The sequence below is a fragment of the Anser brachyrhynchus genome (genome assembly GCF_964034855.1).
Source record: "Anser brachyrhynchus genome assembly, chromosome: 2".
NCBI lineage: Eukaryota > Metazoa > Chordata > Aves > Anseriformes > Anatidae > Anser > Anser brachyrhynchus.
The window spans coordinates 112,741,236-112,760,231 of record NC_137695.1 but is presented as its reverse complement, the minus strand read 5'-3'; the positions used below and the strand labels follow the sequence as shown (position 1 = coordinate 112,760,231).

Sequence of the window (18,996 nt, the reverse complement as noted above, 5' to 3'; positions counted from 1 at the left end):
CTGTGTGGCCTTGTCCTCCTCTCGCACGTCAGCACATTGCAGAGCAATGAGCAGGGGCTGGGCTGGGAACACCGGCGTGTTGTTGCTGAACCATCTGTGCTGACTTCCATCTGTCCCAAATGGCCTCATGTTCATACAGGCTGGTGTTGGGGTGCTTGTGTGCATTCAGGAGATGCCCTGGGCTGTTTGGGCTTGTTTGGATAGACTTCCTTCCTAACCTCCGCCCCTCTTCTATCCTACAGACAAACACTGCTCTTGTGGATTTGGCAACAAAGCTCCACGATTTAACATGTCCCTCCACGTGGCTCTGCATAAGCTGGAGGCCGGTCCACTCCAGGGATGGCACATCTCCTTTGTGTTGACTGACCTCCTCTATATTTTCTTCTGGGACTTTGCATTTCTCATACAGTATCGCTTTGGAGGTTAAGTTTACAGCAAAAGGACTAATTTCAGGAACACTACAGTAGCCCCAAGGGATTTCTTTGTATTTTTTATATGATGTCCACTTAAAGCTGTATGAAAAGGTGCACACCAGAAAAGGGTGCGTGCATATATGTGCGAGTACGTTTGTGTTTGTGATGTTCCATGGAAACGCCAAGAGATGAGATCTATTTTTCAATTTCTTACCCCTCTTTGGACTGATTTATTAATAATTTGTGTTCCATTACAAAAAAAGGGCTTTTATGTGAATTGTACTGTGCCCTGAAATTGTTTTAGTGGCAGATCATAATTTACTATTGGGGTTTCAGGAGTCAGCACAGAGCACAATGCCATCTCCATATTCATATTTCAGATCTGTCAGAGCACCTGGATTGCTCATGTAATCAGATGGATTTCCATTTGAGTCCTTGAGAGACAAGAAAACTGGCCATCACAGAGAGATCCTTGGCAATTAAAATGAATAAGAGCTGCCACTCTCAGTGGATGTCTTCTGGGTTACCATGGGGGACAGAGATTGGTATGAGGTTTAATCAGGCACTAACAGCACCTTGCTGGGAACTTCATGGCTGATAAAGGCAGCAGCATCAGACCAAGTAGCTCCTCTCTTTTTAAAGGGAAAGCAACCTTTTTTTCCTCCCCCCCACCTTTTTTTTTTTTTTAATATAATAGATCCCATGAAGTTTTGTAGTGTTTGATAGCAGAGAAGAGTTACAGGGTTTGGGGGTTACTTTTCTTCTCTTTGCCACAAATGAATCACCCCTCTTTGTCCATTAAAATGAAGGGAAATCTGCTTGCTGGATGCTCAGCACATTAAGCCTTTGCTGGGTGGTTTTTTAATTGCTTATATTTTGCTTGTTCTGTGGCTACTAATGTGATATTTATTTTTTTTTAATTAATTTTGCTGTGACTTTGTGGCTATTGAAGGGTGACAGGTTGGCAGCCCAGAGTTGGAAATCCTTTGCTTATCCCCAGAACAATTACAATGCAGGCAGCAGCAATGAAAGCATTCCCAGCCAGCCTGGAAGACCCAGAACAAGGATGAAGGCAAGCCTTCATGGGCTCTCTGCTGAGACCTCTATTACAGATACCAATTAGTGCCAAATTGCATTTTGTGACAGAGGAGGCACCATTCCACTAGGACAGGGCTGTGACGATGACACCTTTACTCCTCGGCTAGCTGCACATTTCAGTCCTTAATGACATGGTCTGGATTGGTACCCACAATCTTTCTGGCCTGAACCAGTGTGGCACTAAGCCTCAGGCAAGCTGTGAGTGCCCTCTGTGCTGTGCTGTACCATGCCATGCCGTGCTGTGCCATGCCATGCTGAGGAAGGTCCCTGCGAACCCAAGAGCTACATGGGGGTGAAGTTTCTGTCTCTATCAACCCACTGAGCCACTCACTGCTGTCACCGTTCCTTTGTCTAACACAGTTGGCTACGAAAGGAATAACAGAGATGGGAAATCCCCTGTTGTTGTGTTCTGACCCCAAATGTGTGTGCCCTGAATTTCCATGTGCCACCAAAAACATTAGTACGCAGGGTGACAGAAATATCAAGACTTTTTCTCCTGAGTCTGAAGAGCCACAGCTTCTTCATTTTTTTTATACATTTCCTACAATTTCTACATTTCCAGTTCTGTGGCATGAAGTGGGTAATTGAATGGGCTGCTTAACGTGCAGTGTGCAGTGCTCAGAGCATGCTTGCTTGCTCAGGTTTTCCTTCAAGAAGACTTGACGGTGACTGTACTGCATCTTAACTGTCAAGCTATTTTTTCCTTGCTAGGTTTCATTTGTGTTTTTCTTCACCTTTTGGAGACCCCTTACCTCTCCCCTCTTAAATCTGTGCTCACCACAGAGCAGACATAATCCCAGATTTTCAGTAAATCAACACTATATGCTCCCTACTGACTAAGAGAATTTGATACTGACAGATTGTTACACCTAAAAGAAAAATACTGCCATAGTTTCTTTAACATGCTTTGCCTGGAACACAGAGCAAGGACGGATGTGTGATATCCATTACGAATGTAACAATACAGGGTAGCGTACCATAATACAATTATTTTTAATTTATATTTCATGATGGAGAGCATGGCTGCAGCCATGAATCACTGTCCACATCTTTTAGCTCAGTAAAACCACACTGTCCATAATACTGCAGCCATACAATTAGCTCTTTTCATCAGCAGCACTGCAGATTTTAGTCTTGCACAAAGCCATTGTTTAATCTACATGTGTATAGAAGCCACCCTGTAGAAGAGCAACATCTTGCATTTATATGACACCCGACATCTGAGTATCACTACGTGCCGGACGGATGTATAATTAATGTTGCCTCTCAACCTCTCTGTTTGGTGGGTAAATTCTAGACTGGGAACAAAGTTATATTCAATCGTGGGACGTGATGCTGAGCATCAGCAATGCGTGTATGCCATGTAATTCTCCTATGTACTCAATGAAGGGATTAAATGCATTCCCCCTCCTCACCCTCAATTTTCCTAGATCCCTTAAAGGGCTACTACTGCCTACATAACCTTCATCCCTGAACTAAAATCCTTTGGATCCTCTGGGGCCCTTATTAACTGAACTTTTGCTATGTTCTGCCTCGAAATGGTCTTCAATATCCTTATTGTTTTACAAAGACCACACGATGATTTCTGAGCAAATCCTTCCCTTTCATCTGCTTTTTATTGGCCCAGATGGACAGAGGTAACAGTAAGATCTCTGTTTGGTGAACTGCATAAAGATACCATATGCAAACAGAGATGTTTGTGTTTGATGAGCTCCATCCTGCACAGATACACTGCAGGGCAACCCCCTCCAACACCAGCCTGGCTCTTTTTAAGGAGCAAATATAAGAACCTGACAAACGTGGGCTGTTCCCAGGATCCTTGGATCCTCCTCCTTTCCCCCATCTTCCTTTGAGCCACAGGAAGGGTTGTCACGGAAATCCTGATATGATCTCACTCCCTGTTTGGGGCAAGATGGTTTGGCTACCAACCCAACATGTGAGGAAGGCTGTGCCACTGGAATAGTGAAGAGGAAAACTCTGCCCTGGCACAGGCTCACTAGATGAAGTGAAGTGATGCACTGGCTTTCCCAGAAGAACACCAGAATTTGCTACTGAAAAAAAAAAAAGAAAGAAAAAAAAAGAAAGAAAAAAAAGAGAGAGGAGAAGAAAGGAGAGGAGAGGAGAGGGAGAGGAGAGGAGAGGAGAGGAGAGAGGAGAGGAGAGGAGAGGAGAGGAGAGGAGAGGAGAGGGGAGGGGAGGGGAGGGGAGGGGAGGGGAGGGGAGGGGAGGGGAGGGGAGGGGAGGGGAGGGGAGGGGAGGGGAGGGGAGGGGAGGGGAGGGGAGGGGAGGGGAGGGGGAGGGGAGGGAGGGGAGGGGAGGGGAGGGGAGGGGAGGGGGAGGGGAGGGGAGGGGAGGGGAGGGGAGGGGAGGGAGGGGAGGGGGAGGGGAGGGGAGGGGAGGGGAGGGGAGGGGAGGGGAGGGGAGGGGAGGGGAGGGGAGGGGAGGGGAGGGGAGGGGAGGGGAGGGGAGGGAAGGGGAGGGGAGGGGAGGGGAGGGAAGGGGAAGGGGAAGGGGAGGGAAGGGAAGGAAGGGAAGGGAAGGGAAGGGAAGGGAAGGGAAGGGAAGGGAAGGGAAGGGAAAGGGAGGAAGGGAAGGAAGGGAAGGGAAGGGAAGGGAAGGGAAGGAAGGAGGGAAGGAAGGGAAGGAAGGGAAGGGAAGGGAAGGGAAGGGAAGGGAAGGGAAGGAAGGAAGGGAAGGGAAGGGAAGGGAAGGGAAGGGAAGGGAAGGGAAGGGAAGGGAAGGGAAGGGAAGGGAAGGATGGGAAGGGAAGGGAGGGAAGGAAGGGAAGGGAAGGGAAGGGAAGGGAAGGGAAGGGAAGGGAAGGGAGGGAAGGGAAGGGAAGGGAAGGGAAGGGAAGGGAAGGGAAGGGAAGGGAAGGGAAGGGGAAGGGAGGGAAGGGAAGGGAAGGGAGGAAGGGAAGGAGGAAGGGAAGGGAAGGGAAGGGAAGGGAAGGGAAGGGAAGGGAAGGGAAGGGAAGGGAAGGGAAGGGAAGGGAAGGGAAGGGAGAGAAGAGAAGAGAAGAGAAGAGAGAGAAGAGAAGAGAAGAGAAGAAGAGAAGAGAAGAGAGAGAAGAAGAAAGAGAAGAGAAGAGAAGAGAAGAGAAGAGAAGAGAAGAGAAGAGAAGAGAGAGAAGAGAGAGAAAGAGAGAAGAGAAGAGAGAGAAGAGAAGAGAAGAGAAGAGAAGAGAAGAGAAGAGAGAGAAACTGAGAAGAGAAGAGAAGAGAAGAGAGAGAAGAGAAAGAAGAGAAGAGAAGAGAAGAGAAGAGAAGAGAAGAGAAGAGAAGAGAAGAGAAGAGAAGAGAAGAGAAGAGAAGAGAAGAAGAGAAGAGAAGAGAAGAGAAAGAAAGAAAAGAAAAGAAAAGAAAAGAAAAGAAAAGAAAAGAAAAGAAAAGAAAAGAAAAGAAAAGAAAAGAAAAGAAAAGAAAAGAAAAGAAAAGAAAAGAAAAGAAAAGAAAAGAAAAGAAAAGAAAAGAAAAGAAAAGAAAAGAAAAGAAAAGAAAAGAAAAAGAAAAGAAAAGAAAAGAAAAGAAAAGAAAAGAAAAGAAAAGAAAAGAAAAGAAAAGAAAAGAAAAGAAAAGAAAAGAAAAGCTGTGTTTTAAAAGAGAACACAATAATACTGGAATTGAAGGCAAGCATTTTATCTGTCCAATTGGTTAGAGATGTATTGCACAAGTAGTAGTATTAAAAGCAACGGAGGCAAAGTAGTGTTAAAACACAGATTTTATATTCTGAGCGCTGATCAGCTGTGATGACAGACAAATTACAGCTGAAAAGGTGAAGGATTTTCTACATTTGGGTAAGATTCACCTTAATTTTACCCATGAGCCAGTGATGGCCCCCTCAGGAGTGCAGTGCTGTGGGACAGTATTTTAGAGCTTCAGTTAAGATTACTTAGAGCACTGGCCTAGGATGGAGGAATGGCACCTACTGCTGCCCCAGCACCAATGTGTAGAGCACTTGGAGCTTTCCTCCAAGGGCATCTGTCCAAATACTAACCAGGCCCAACCTCACTTAGCTTATAACATTTGACAAGGCCACCTCAGACCAAGATACCGTGGCTACAGGCAATAGTGTGGGGAGTACTGTTTACCACACATACTCAGAGAGTTGGAGATAGGCTGCAAATAACAATGCGAGAGAGAAACAAAGTCTGAAAGAGTGTCAAGGCTGCGGAGGAAAGAAGAGGCTGAATTAAAAATTGTTTCTGGAGTGAGGTTTATGTGTTTCTACAGAAGCTAAAAACATTTCCCTGCTCCTCTAAAAGCCTTATTTGAAAAGGCTGTATGAATTTCAGAGCAGAACCAATGCTTCTAGGACAGATTTACAGCATAAACCCACTGGGACAGATTCAATGTTGGAGTGAGTGAATGTAACTCTATTGAAGTTAATGGACTTGCACCCACTTATATCAAAGATGAATTTAGTCTATAGAGAAGGAAAATGGGATTTAACCTGCAAATCACCTGTTATAGAGAGTAACAACATAATATATGATGAAAAGACAAGTAAGAATTTGAGAGCTTGCTTAAAATACTTCATTCTATGCTCATCCAGATAGCCTGAATTCCCTGTGTTTCTAATCACCCAAAACCTTTCCCACTATCTAGCACTGCGAAGAATAGTATTCAACATTCATATTATGGTGGCAACCAGAGATCCTATGAAGAGCCCATTACACTCTGCACTCTATAAACACAAAAGCATGCCTAATCCCTGCTCTGAAGAACTCCCATTTATTTTTTCTGTGGACAGGGAAGCCAACTAGAGCTGCTGAAGTTTAGAGTTGGAGTTGAGATTTAACACTGTGGGGCTAATGCCTAAGGGGCAATAAATAGAAGATCTATCTAGCTATGACACAGTCAATTTTAGGGAGATTAAGACTGGAATATTCCATTCCAAATGTTCAAACGTCAAATTAAAACTGATGAACAGAATGAACGAGTGGAACAGAACAAATAAGGGGTCTGTCTACTGTATCTTTGTTGATGTCAATAGGGTAATAAATCAACAGGAGACAAGACTGATAGAGGAATAAATAATTATTGTTTGTATATAAAGTCTTGCATTGTGCTCTGTAAGTACTCTGAGTGACTTGGATGAAAGTAACTGTCAATCAAGTGTATTGTTAAGCCTGCTAATAATCATAGTAATATTGCCAACACTATTGGCTAGTAATTTGGAAGTATCATTTGCAGCTCCCTGGTTTTTGGGTGATGCAGCTGGGTAATGAAGCAATAGGAGGTGACCCAGGAATTTTTCTCTTGGAGGAACATTTTGTGAAGTGGTCACAGACTCTGCTTGCACAGACACTAGATGGTGATGGACGTGTACTCACTCTACAAAGGAGTTTATATATCCATTTATAAGACAAACTCATTCCTTAAGACAACTCATTCCTCATAAGACAAACTCATTCCTATATAAAATGTTAAATACAAGAATTAAATAAATTCATTTAAATCTCATAAAATACTACCTTAAAAAAACATCAGAACAACTGTAGGGTCTTTCCCATACAAGTCTCTTACGCCTCTCTGTCTGTAGGTGGGTTTTTAGGCAGATGTCAGCTGGAGCAACTTTCAGCTGGATTACAGTACGTGTAAGTATGTGCAAGTAGGTATGTCTAAGCAACATTTCCCCCTCACCCTTTCCTTCTTCTCCTTCTCCAAGGTGGCATTTCGGAGGCATGCCAAGAAAGGGCAGCCCCAGAGGGACTGTCAAAAATCAGCACAACCCAGAGCAACCCTGAGGCTGTTCTGAATTGCACCAGGGGTTAAGCCTGCCTCCAGCCAGCCTCAGGATTCGGGGTGTACATACACTGTGGCACAGCCCACTATCCCCCCACTCTGTGGTAAACTGACTGATACTCAAGGGCATCTGAGAGTGAACTGCACAGAGCTAGTTTGGATTCAGAGTGCTGTAGCAGGGGGCAAAGCCTGGTCCTTTAGCCCCGCTTTGCCCAGAAGAAAAGACCATGCATGTTCTGTATACCAGCCACCAAGAACTCTGCCAGAAGAGCCACCGCAATTTTTTCACAGATGTATCCTGGACCCACATCTGAAATGTACAGAAGCAACTGCCTGTTTAATGAATTCCCTGTGTCAGCCCATGCCAGCACTTCCAGGACAAGTACAAGTAGGAAAAGCACTGCATTTTCAAATGGGCATCTGCTGTTGGAGGATGTATCCTTTGCTGTCCAGAACCAAGAAGTCTCGAACGCTGGCTAATTATCACAAATATAAAGAGCTTAATTGGGAATGTCACAAGCTAAACTTTCTTCTTTTTGAAAAGCTGTCTACCTCACATGGTGCTCAGAGAAGTATTAGACAGCAAACTCAGTTCAGTTTTCATTGTTTCCTTTCCATTCCATAAAAAAGCAAGCACTCAGGGAAATGCTATCGAACGTGTCTCCTGTGCTTCCATCCACATACCAGTACTTTTGTGATGACACCCAGACTCAAGCGAGAGAATGATGATGAAGGTCAAGCGTGGAGAAAGGAAATTCTAAACAATAATGGATGATTTATGGCATACGGTGAATCTTATCTGGGTCACACTTTTGAAGGGCCCCATTTCTCAACTCTTCTAATTCTTGAATTAATTAACTTCTCACACCCATTATTTTGTTTCTCTTTTGCTATGCAGCTCAGGACACCAAGGTGACAGGCTGAGTGATGCACTTCAGAGCAGTGATTTTTATTGTGCTGTGTGAAAGAGCTTTCAGCAGTCATCCTTGCCTCTGTAGTGACAGGAATCAGAGACACTCCTCACTGATTTTTCCTCAGTCTTCCTCTTGTTCTGCTTATCCTGTCCTCTTCCACATCTTCCTTTATGATTACTACCCATATCTCATTTGTGTGGCCTATAGAAATGGAAGTCTTTCTTCCAAGTGTGCTCATCTGAGGAGAATTAAGAGTCTTCCTACACCCCCAAGAATATGTGATTACATGGGGAGATGGATCCTTTCCAAAGAGGAGACTACTTGAAGACATGCTCATTTTCTCTGACATTCCTATTGCTTGCATGGGCCTCATCCATCTTCCTGCATTGACTCTCAGCTTCTGCTGTTGCAAGAGCAGCACAAGGTCAGAGCTTGACAGAACTTGACAGTTATCTTCTTGCAGTCTGACCATCTACGGTTCATCCACAGATCCTACAAGATGCCCCCTGAAGAACATCTTCAGTGTGTTGTCTGCATGGTCAGCCATCTGAGCCTCTTCGTAGAATACAGTGTGAAAACTGCAAGCTCAGGTTCAGGATATTGCCTACCAGACTCCCATGGTTCTGTGAGAAAAGAGAAAACAAAAATAATAATGAGTAGTCAAAGGCAATCAAAAATTAATTCCGCAATAAATCTATATGCAATCTGTCCCCTGTACTCTTGTGTGTTTACTTATATTTATAAGATTTGTTTTATGAATGATTTGCCATTAATGGAGAAAAGAGAGATTAAGAAACAAAAGCTGTAGCTTCAATCCATCATTAGGGAATTAATCAATTGGCAGCCTGTGCAGACAGCTATTTAGATCTGTGGCCTGAACAGCTTAATTGGGAGAAACATGTTAAAAGGGCTAGAATGATGTTCAAAGTAGCATAAATTAGGCCATTTTGGACCCATCACATGGCCTAATTTAACAACTTCTATACCTCAGAGTTTGGCAAGTGATCACATCTCTTGAGCTTCTTTGCAGCTTCCTACCCGAATATGGCTGTAAAGTAAAATTCCATCTGAAAATGATTAACTATAAACACTCCAGCTAGTCAATAAAAGAAAAGGGGAAGAAGCCTTCTAGCCTGCATTGTGGAACACTGCCTATCCTTGTCTGGGTTTGTTTGTCTTTCTGCCCAGCTGCAAGTATCCTGTAGGGCTGATGAAACTGGGATGCTCCTTCCACTCCTACTCTCACCAGTGATATGTGACCAGTTCCTGTGTTCCGGGGGGAAGAATGTATTTTGGTGTTTCCTAGTTTTAATGTCAGTTTGTAAAACGTTCTGGCCTCTGAGATATACTGTATAAAGGTGGTTGAGTGGAAAAAACAATCTGGAATAAGGGCTGTGGGTTAAGACCCATTATCTTTTACTAGAAACGATTTAAAATTCATAAATGCAAGTGTTCCAGAAGCTCAGCATTTTCTGGGATCTGGATCCCAGGCTGGCTTTGAGTTTAGCAGACAGCCTGTTTATGATGGGTCCAACCAATCCCCACCAACGCCCTAACCTGCTTGTGTGCTTGAAATCTGGGGCTGGTTCCAGTGGTGAATTTCTCAGGCTCAGCCTGTTGCTGCCCCCAGCGCAATCAACGCTTATACGTTCTGTTGTTCACGCCGTTGAGGCTACACAGCCCTAGCTGATAATTGGAGGGTTGCTTCTGGCTACCTCACGTGGCATCGCATCAATGCTGCCCAGGGACTTCGAAACAACATCATCGAGCTTTAGGGTTCTACATGTTTCAACAGCTTTGCTAGGCAGCATCCTGACAACAAAGCTAAACTCAACTAACCTTATATTGTACGTGACGTTTGTTTTTGGAGCAAACTTGTTGTCCTGCCTTCCAAGCCTCTGGAGGCATCATGCCATCTTCTTTATTCATCAGAAGCATGCCCAAATCCCACTGTTGGCTAATTCACAGACTATCCACATGCTTCCTATCTCAGAAGGAAAATGCAGAATACATTATCCAGAAGCAGTTCCAGGCACAGTTATTGTCAGCTAGGCAGGTTTCAAATACACTTGCTGACGGCACCGTTGATAACTGTATGCCCCTTCAAGCTTCAGTAGAGGCTGGCTGTTACTCATGCAATCCTTGGCCTGTATCCTCTCCTGCTGGGTCAGAATTCAGTCTTTGGGCTTCAAGGAGTCAAAACGATTGCATAATCTACCTGAGCAGTGCTTAAATGTTCAGCTGTTAAGCATCTAACTCCGATCTCAGGTCCTCAGGATATAACCCTGTTCTGAATTGTTCTGAGCTTTCAATGGTATAAATGAGATCAGAATCCAGTTATCTTTTTCTACTAATATCATCTCTGTTAGATTGACTCACCTGGCATACAAGCAGCTGGCATCTTTTAAGATTATTTTTTTTTAATCCATTTATTCACAACTATTTATGAGTTTATACTTGTGACAGGATTTGTTTTAGATCTCTTCCACACAGCACTGTGCTCCACTGATAGTGTATTTTGATAATGAAACCAACACCCAAGGCAGCCTGCAATTTGGGACATATCACTCTTTATATCTCATTATTTATTCCACTGGCACCGCCTTTAAAAACAGACTGCAGAACATTATTTTCTCTTGAAAACATGGCAGCAGGTACAAATCAAAAGCAACACCAAAGTTGCTGCAAAGACAAAAGATACAGGAGAGAGTGCTCATTTGGGGAGATGTGCTTATTCTTTGGAGGAAGAAAAAAAAAACAAAAACTCAGAAGAAGCATCCCTCCATCTTGTCTGTCAAACTACCAGAACAACAGTTACAAGCAGCCACTGTCTGGGAGAAGGCAAAATAAAGATAAAGTGCAAAATATGGAAACAGTGTGCATTATTTGTATAAAAACCCAGGCCAACCTCAAACCACCTAATACCTAGGGCAGGGAGGGGCTCTGGAGCAGGCCATAAAGTATGTGAACACTGAGTTAGTGCTCCAGCTGAAAAGCAGTGCAAACTTTGGAAGTTGTTAAAATCTTCAGTGGAGGATAAAGACGAGGGTTCGAGAGGGCAACTTATTTATCACCAGTTCCCTGAGAAGGAAGGACAAGAGCATCTGTATCGTTAGACATCTTCTACAGCACAGAGCAGCTTTCTCAACACTTGACACCTGCTTCCCTTGCAGAAGCACACTCATTCTGCTGGGAGATATTCTTGCATCTGCAAATTTGGAAGCAAAGTATCTCTGGTGGGCACTGCATCCATTAGCCCAGGAATGCATATTCCTTTTGTATATGTCTGCCTGCTACAGCCATGTCATCTGGTATAAGAAGGCTAGTCTGGAAGCTCAACCTCTGTGTGGAAACTAAGAAGTGGTAGGTTTGCAATTTTATGCAGTGAGTTATTTTTGAATAAATAATACAGATGGGCCAAGACAGGGAGCAGAAAATTAATCTGTTCGTTCTTCCTTCAGCCCTGTACATAACACTGCATTTGGTAGGTTACAAAGCTCTCTCTCTTTTTTGTATCTGAAAATACAGTGCCAGATAATTGGAAAGAAAGCTTTTCAAATAGTGTACATTGAACATATGCAGTGTTTAAGGGAATGAAAAGGAAAAGAAAGAAAAGACAAAGAAAAAAAGACACAATCTCACAACCTGCACAGTTAAAACCCATGCTCCTATACCTCACAGAACTGCACAGACCGATGAGCATGTTTCAAAACTCATTGGTTTTCAGAGGTTTTACTTTGGTATTTTGGTTAGGGAAAACTTTACCTCAGGAAGTAAAAGCAAAATGGAGACACGGAGAGGAACTGATGGAAAAGAAGCAGATTTTCAAGGCACGGGCCCTATCTACCTCTTTTGACTAAATTGCTACTTTCCCTTTTTCCAAGTAAGCATGAACCCACGATCTGAAATGTGCAAGACTAATAGAGTGTTAGCCAAGACCAGCTACTAAAGCTATCTGGGAGCTTACTGAACACACCAGAAGGGAAACAAAGTCACACAAAAGAACTCACTGCTGCCATACTCCCTACCTGTAAGAAAACCTAGCACTGATCTCAGCAGCCTAGAGTAAAATCATTGCAAGAATTTTCCTATTTCATTTTGCAAATTGCAGTGTACAATGTATATTCTGTGCATGTTTCCCCAATATACAGTTACGTTCACAGCCCAAGTAAGGAAGAAAACATTAATGTGAACATCTTATCATTTGAAAGACATCTATTTACATTTGCAGACTGGCCCACTTAAACTAAAGTAGGGATAGCTTGCTTTTAAACACTAAGATACTTAAGGAAAATCTGTCATAGTAATAGACTTCATTGCTCAGTTTTGAATGATTTTTTTTTCACTCTTCTTGCTTCCCCCCTTCTTATAGCACCACAGCAAATAGCTAGTTCTTTCAATATTTTTGTCTCCTCTTAAAATGAGTTTCCACAGTTTCCACAGTTTTTTGTATGGCATGAGCAAGAAGTGTCTGAAGCTTGGAGCAGTACATCATTTATAATACCCCTGCTAATTGAAGAAATGTGGGCCAAATCTAAGTAGTATGTCAACTTCAGCAGTTTAGGGAAAATTATATGTCAGATACCATTACACTCACAGGATGTAGTAGAAGGAAATAGGTAGTAATCAATATGCAATATCATGGAGTTGGGATTGACTTCTACTTGGCAATGAACAATTTGCTTATGTAGACACACCAGCTCTGTGAAAGTCAGATATCTTTGCTTAGAAGTTTGCATAACCCACAAATAATACAAGACCATTAGGTAGGTAATGTTTGGTCTGTGTTTTGCATTTGCTTACCTGTGAATGGAGAGGTTTTTGTAACTTTTTTTTTTCCAAACTGAAATGGGTAACAGTAGTACAGGTTGATATCAGTCAGTATTCAAGACTTTATCAAACAAATACAGGTTCATAACCTCTCTTTCCCAAACTATATTTCTACTCCACCACAGCAGCCTCTAAATTATTCCCAGCTAAACTTCCTTTCACCATGAATCATGCTACTAATGAGGCATGCCTTCTCTCAAATCCAGAAACCAGGCCCCCCTGCTGTGGAGAGCTAACATCCCATCAGCTCTCATACCCCATGTCTAGCACTGCATAATCCATGCTATGTGCCATGCATATTATGTGTATGCAGCCACCCTTTATCAGAGATAATGCTACCAGGTTTTGGTTTGATTGGCTCAGATGAATGAAGCAAAGCAGCAGCTGGGAGGAGCTATTTGATTAATAATAAATAGATACAAAGATTTATGATTAACATAGAACATCTTAATGATTTACCATAGCAATGAAACCAATAGGCTGGTATTCCAATCTGATTTCTACAAATTTGTATAATCCTCAGGGTAAAACAATTTAATGTGCTGTCTCTTTTATAGTTACAAAAGGCCTTTCATATGATCAATTATACATAAGAGTATAATAAATGTAACTTTCTTCATACTAATCACATCTAACTTAAATTCTCTTGTCGGTCTTTGGAGTGTATGTAGCATTCCCCATAAAGTTTTTAGTCTCAGCTCTTAGCAAAAGTTAATATACCCAGAACTTCCAAATAAATCATCAGTACAAGGGTCTTCACACTAGTAAAACTGTTCAGACAATGCAGTTTATTAGCAAAGGACTCCCTCTTTCCAGTCAAGCCCCTTGCTTAACACAACAAACTTGCTGCTTCTTATGAAGGGGTTGTCTGGAGGTTACGGCGCTGTATCTCTAAAGTTTTAGTAAGTAATATTTTATCAGTGCCATGACATAGGACAGTGAAAGACTAGCATAACGATAATATAATAATATTTTGCCTTAGCAGATACCTTCCAACTGCAAAACTCAACTAGGAATTAGAACTACATGAAGATGTGCACAGACAAGCAGTCTCAAAAGCCATGTGGCTTATTAAAAGTTTCAAGTCAGAATTGCCATCTAATATAATTTTTGTTTCTAATTTCTATGGAATTGCATTTCATAAAAATGAAACTGCATGGAGTCCTTTCATCTGAAAAAGAAAGGGTGGGAAGGTGGGAGAGGGAAAGAAGGAATATGCATATTTCACATACACACTAAAAATAATTTTGGAGGTACAAAAAAGGGGACTATGGTAAAGATGACAGCAGCAGCAAAGAGCAATAGAAAGAGACTGTGGAAGAAGTCCTCCTACCATGTTTTAGCTATCAGTTTTAGTATGTACAATGTTCTCTAAAACGCATAACTGCAGCACGAGATGTGTGCTCATTCATGACCAAACATTCACAGAATATTCAAAGGGTAAGGACCTAGCTGGGAAGCAACTGAGACTATCTGAGCAGATGCAAAAGAGGAAAGAAGTATTGAGTATTTGAAGTCTGGAAAGAGAAGACCTGGCAAATGGCTGCAAGTTCCTGTAGTGAGAAAAAAGAAAAATATATTTAAAAAACATTCCTTACAGGGCATTAGAGACCTTCAAAAGTCCTAAGATTTTGGGACCTCCCTTGAAACTAGTTACTGCAAATGTCTTAAAGACTTTTGATCTCATAGAGAATAGCCTTTGTTCTGTGTACTCTTTCACTTCGGGAAAAAAAAAAAAAAAAAAAAAGGAGAAACAAAATATGAAAAAATGTTCTTTGTAGGCAGGACTTTGGGATCTGTGTGTAAAAACATATACACAAGAAGTGCATCCATGACTGTGTAATTAATGGCCTTGAAAAAAAAAAAAAGGCAACTTAAAACAAATCCATTCAGAGGTTTTGGTATTTCTCTCCCTTTTTATAAGCTTTTTTTTTTTTTTTTTATTCAGGTTTTTCCTTTTAACTCCATGTGCCAAAGCTTCCTATTTTCCAAGCGAAAGATCAAATTCTGCCATATTCACAAGACTCCAAGAACTGGCGCTTTAAGAATCCTCCCCCTTCAGTGTTAAGACTCAACAAAATCAAAGTTACTTTACTAGCATAAATAACATTGAGTTAATTGCCTATCATACGGTTTTGTAGTATCTGCATGCACTGTCATTGGTGTACTGTTGTGAGTTGACCTGGCTTTTGAAAATATTGCCCTTAAAGTCTGGCACATTTTTGGAACCAGGCTGTCAGTGAAGGAAAAATGAACTGGAACATCATAATCTGCTTCAACCATAGTAAAGAGAGAGACATCTGGTAGGCCACTTGGCAGTCAGCCAACAATGAAGACTTCAATTAAAATAATGAACATGTTCTCAGGAGTACGTCTCTGAACTGAAGAAGTTATAAGTCTCGGCTGCTTCTTGAAAGTTGGCTGTAAGAGGTAGCAGTGGGTTTCTGTACTCATGGTGTACCACGCATACTCTGGTGTTCATGGACCGTAAAATCACCAAGCAAAATAAACCTGTAGAGGATCAGAAACAACAATAACAACAAAAAAAGAGTGAGTTAGAGGAGTAAGAATGGCAGTTTCACACTTACTAGAGCCAAATCAAAGCCAGGACAAGCCCTCTGGTCTATTGGAATTACTCTAAATTCCAAATCAGACTGGAAAAGCACTAACTTGAGGTCTTCTGTAGCCCATTTTACAAGTGTCCTAGATAAGCTCAAGCTTTTCTTGGGAAATTAGTCAAGATGTTCAGAGGTTTATGACTAAAGCCAGGGCAGCCTAATTTACCTCCCAACACAAATCACCAGCTCCTACTGTCTTGGGTGTCTAACAAAGGGATAGGAATTGTGCTGGCCATCACTTCCCAGAAGAATCACTAAAAAGGAAATCAATGCCCCAGCAGCAAGCTCTTTTAGGAACAAAGCAGTGAGGAAGTAGAGCTATATCAGGTGATGACGGAGCACAGTAGAATTCTGTTATTTTGGTTTCAAAGCAAATTCCTAGCTGTGATTTGGCTTATGGTCAGCAAGTGAATAAAATTCCAACAGTAGTGGCACCCAGATCTGGATGCAACTAACCCAGCCTATCGCTAACAAAAATGTGCAGCTGGAGTAGATTCTCATCAGTCCATTTGCAGTTTAAAAATATATATATATATAATAACTATAATAAAATGCATTCCCTAGCCCAATTTTGGAATTTAAAAGAGCAGCAGATATCCAGTAGATGTGCTATATTTAAACAAGAGGCTGGACACAGCAAAATGTGTCACCTAATGAGGCAGCACAGAAGTTCCTTCATAAGACCATTTAAATTTGTAATGGTAATTGCTTTATGGCATTGTGAGGTCATTACAATTTGAGATTAAGATGGCCAAATTGTTGCAGGAAAGATCTTTGGAGACCCTCTCACAAAACCATTATGAGCCTGTGTTACACACACAAAGTGATTTCAAGGCATGACTTGGAGAAGACCTCACTACAGTGTTCTTATGGTAAAATTACATTGCGAGACTACAATAGGAAATAAGACTGCAGTGCAAGTCTGTGGAGATTAGACTCAATTATGATGTCAAAACAAACTGAAACAATGTCAATGCAAGTTATACCATTAAGGTTGAGGCTTAAACCTAGGAAAGCAAAGAAATTCTGCATTAAACCTGCCACATTACCTTTAAATCACACCCTTGCGCTAAGGTGTTGCAGCAGGTAGAGACCCCTGTTAAATCGCCTCACAGCTCTGGGTATTGTTACATACTGCAGATGATCTCTGTGCAAAATCACTGTAGTTTCATTGAACAAATGTTTAAGTGATTAACCTGAAGTGTTTAACCTATAGCTGAAGATTCAATGAAATTCAAAGTTAGAGTGAGAACTCCAGGTGTGGTGATTTTACCCAGCTGGGCAGCTGAACACCACCACAGTCACTCTCTCACTCCCCCTCCTCAAAGAAAAAGGGGGAGAAAATATGATGGAAAGGGCTCAAGGGTTGAGATAAGGACAGGGAGATCAGTCAACAATTAGTGTCATGGGCAAAACAGACTCAACATAGGGAGATTAATATAATTTATTACTAACAAGCTAGAGTACTGAGAAACTAAAAACAAACTAAAACCACCCTTCTCCCCCCCTCCCCTCCCCATCCACCCTCATCTACTTCCTCCCCCGAACAGCACAGGGGAACGGGGGAGTGGGGGCATCGGTCAAGTCTATGGCACTTCATCACCGCTCCCTCACGGTCCCTCTCTGCCCCTGCTCCCCGTGGGGTCCCTCCCACGGGATGCCGTCCTGCCCGAACTGAGCCTGCGGGGGCTGCCCACAGGCAGCAGCTCTTCAAGCACTGCTCCCACATGGCTCCGTACCACGGGGTCCATCCCCCAGGAGCAAACTGCTCCAACACTGGTCCCCCACGGGCGGCAGCTCCCCCCAGACCCCCTGCTCCTGCGTGGGCTCCTCTCCACGGGCTGCAGCTCCGGCCCGGGGCCTGCTCCTGCGGGGGCTCTCCATGGGCCGCAGCCTCCTCCAGGCCACATCCACCTGCTCCACCGGGGGCTCCTCCACGGGCTGCAGCGTGGAGATCTGCTCCGTGTGGGACCCATGGGCTGCAGGGGGACAGCCTGCTCCATCGGGGGCCTCTCCACAGGCCGCAGGGGAACTTCTGCTGCGTGCCTGGAGCACCTCCTGTGCTTCTTCTGCCCTCACCTTGGGCTTTGCAGGGCTGGCTCTCACTCCTCGCTCTCCCAGCTTCTTTTGTGCAGCAGGTTTTTCCTCCTTCCTTAAATTTGCTCTCCCAGAAGCATAACCAACTCCACTCACTGGCTCGGCTCTGGCCAGCAGTGGGTCCCTTTCGGAGCCGTCTGGAGCTATCTCTGATCTGACTTGGGGCAGCTGCTGGGCTCTGCTCACAGAAGCCACCCCTGCAGCCCTACTCTGCTACCAAACCTTTGCCATGTAAACCCAATACACCAGGTTAACAGTTTATATCTCACTGGGTGCATTGTGGCCAGATTTTATATATGTAAAGGGCCTGATCCATTCCACAAATAAATGGAACAATTTAACCACTTCAAGATGAGATAGGAGTGCAGTTTCCAATGTTCTTGGCTTTTTTTATGGTAATATGCAGAGCATCAATTGGAATTATGTACCATTGTGCACAGGCTGGATAAAAACATACAAGGAGATGCTATTCCTGCCTGGTTTAATATACGTAAGGAAAATGACAGACCATTAATTTTTGCAATGTGTTTTGTAAGGAAGGACACCTTGTGAGTGAAATGTAGGCTTGTATGAGGGCCTACCTGGGTGCAAAAAACTTTGTGGCCAAAATAAGAGTGAGAGGCTGGACTGAAGAAAAGATCTTAAAGTTATCTAGACTGATTCCCTCAAGGAAGAAACCCAGTGGCCACACAAACTCTGTCTTTTAGCTTTAAAAAATGTCAAATAAAATAACTTTAAAAAAATCACCACTCTCACAAATTAGCAGATTGCCTGTCACAGGAGTAACAAAAACATTAAAAAGTCTGAAGGCTTGATTCAGTGAGAGACTGAACATTTTCTGCAAGTCAGCACCCACTCTGTTGACTGAGGTTTGAGGGGACTTGCAGTCCTTTGGAAAATGCTCAGTACAGCAGTGCTAGGGACCCTACATTTGGCCCAGCTCAGCATGGACAAGCTCAAGCATCCTGCTGCCACAGGTCTTGCTTGTTGCATAAGAGCTTGTCCTCTTCACTATTGTGTTGAACAGGAACAATCTCATGAGCAAGGATCACATCAGGGATTCAAGACCAGTAGGATCAGGCTCCAAGGGACCAAACCCAGTTGGTGGTCTGAAAGGAGAAAGCAACGAGAAAGTTTTGAAGAGAGTAAAAGCTCTACCGCTGTATTTCAGTCATGTGTTGACAATTACTTTCCATATGACACATGCAGCTCACAGACTTTCCGCATGCTGAAGTGTTGGTTCTTTTGGATGTTGGAACTATGAAAGTGCAAATGATGC

General features: G+C 43.0%; 1 long non-coding RNA gene across 1 annotated transcript in view; it reads right to left on the bottom strand.

Moving 5' to 3' along the window:
- Positions 1-14,913: 14,913 nt before the first annotated feature.
- LOC308189196 overlaps positions 14,914-18,996 on the bottom strand; it is a 63,457-nt gene continuing 59,374 nt past the window's right edge. The window contains exon 4 of the long non-coding RNA XR_013946098.1: positions 14,914-15,513. This is a non-coding gene — a long non-coding RNA (uncharacterized lncRNA). The remainder of the gene's footprint in view (positions 15,514-18,996) is intronic.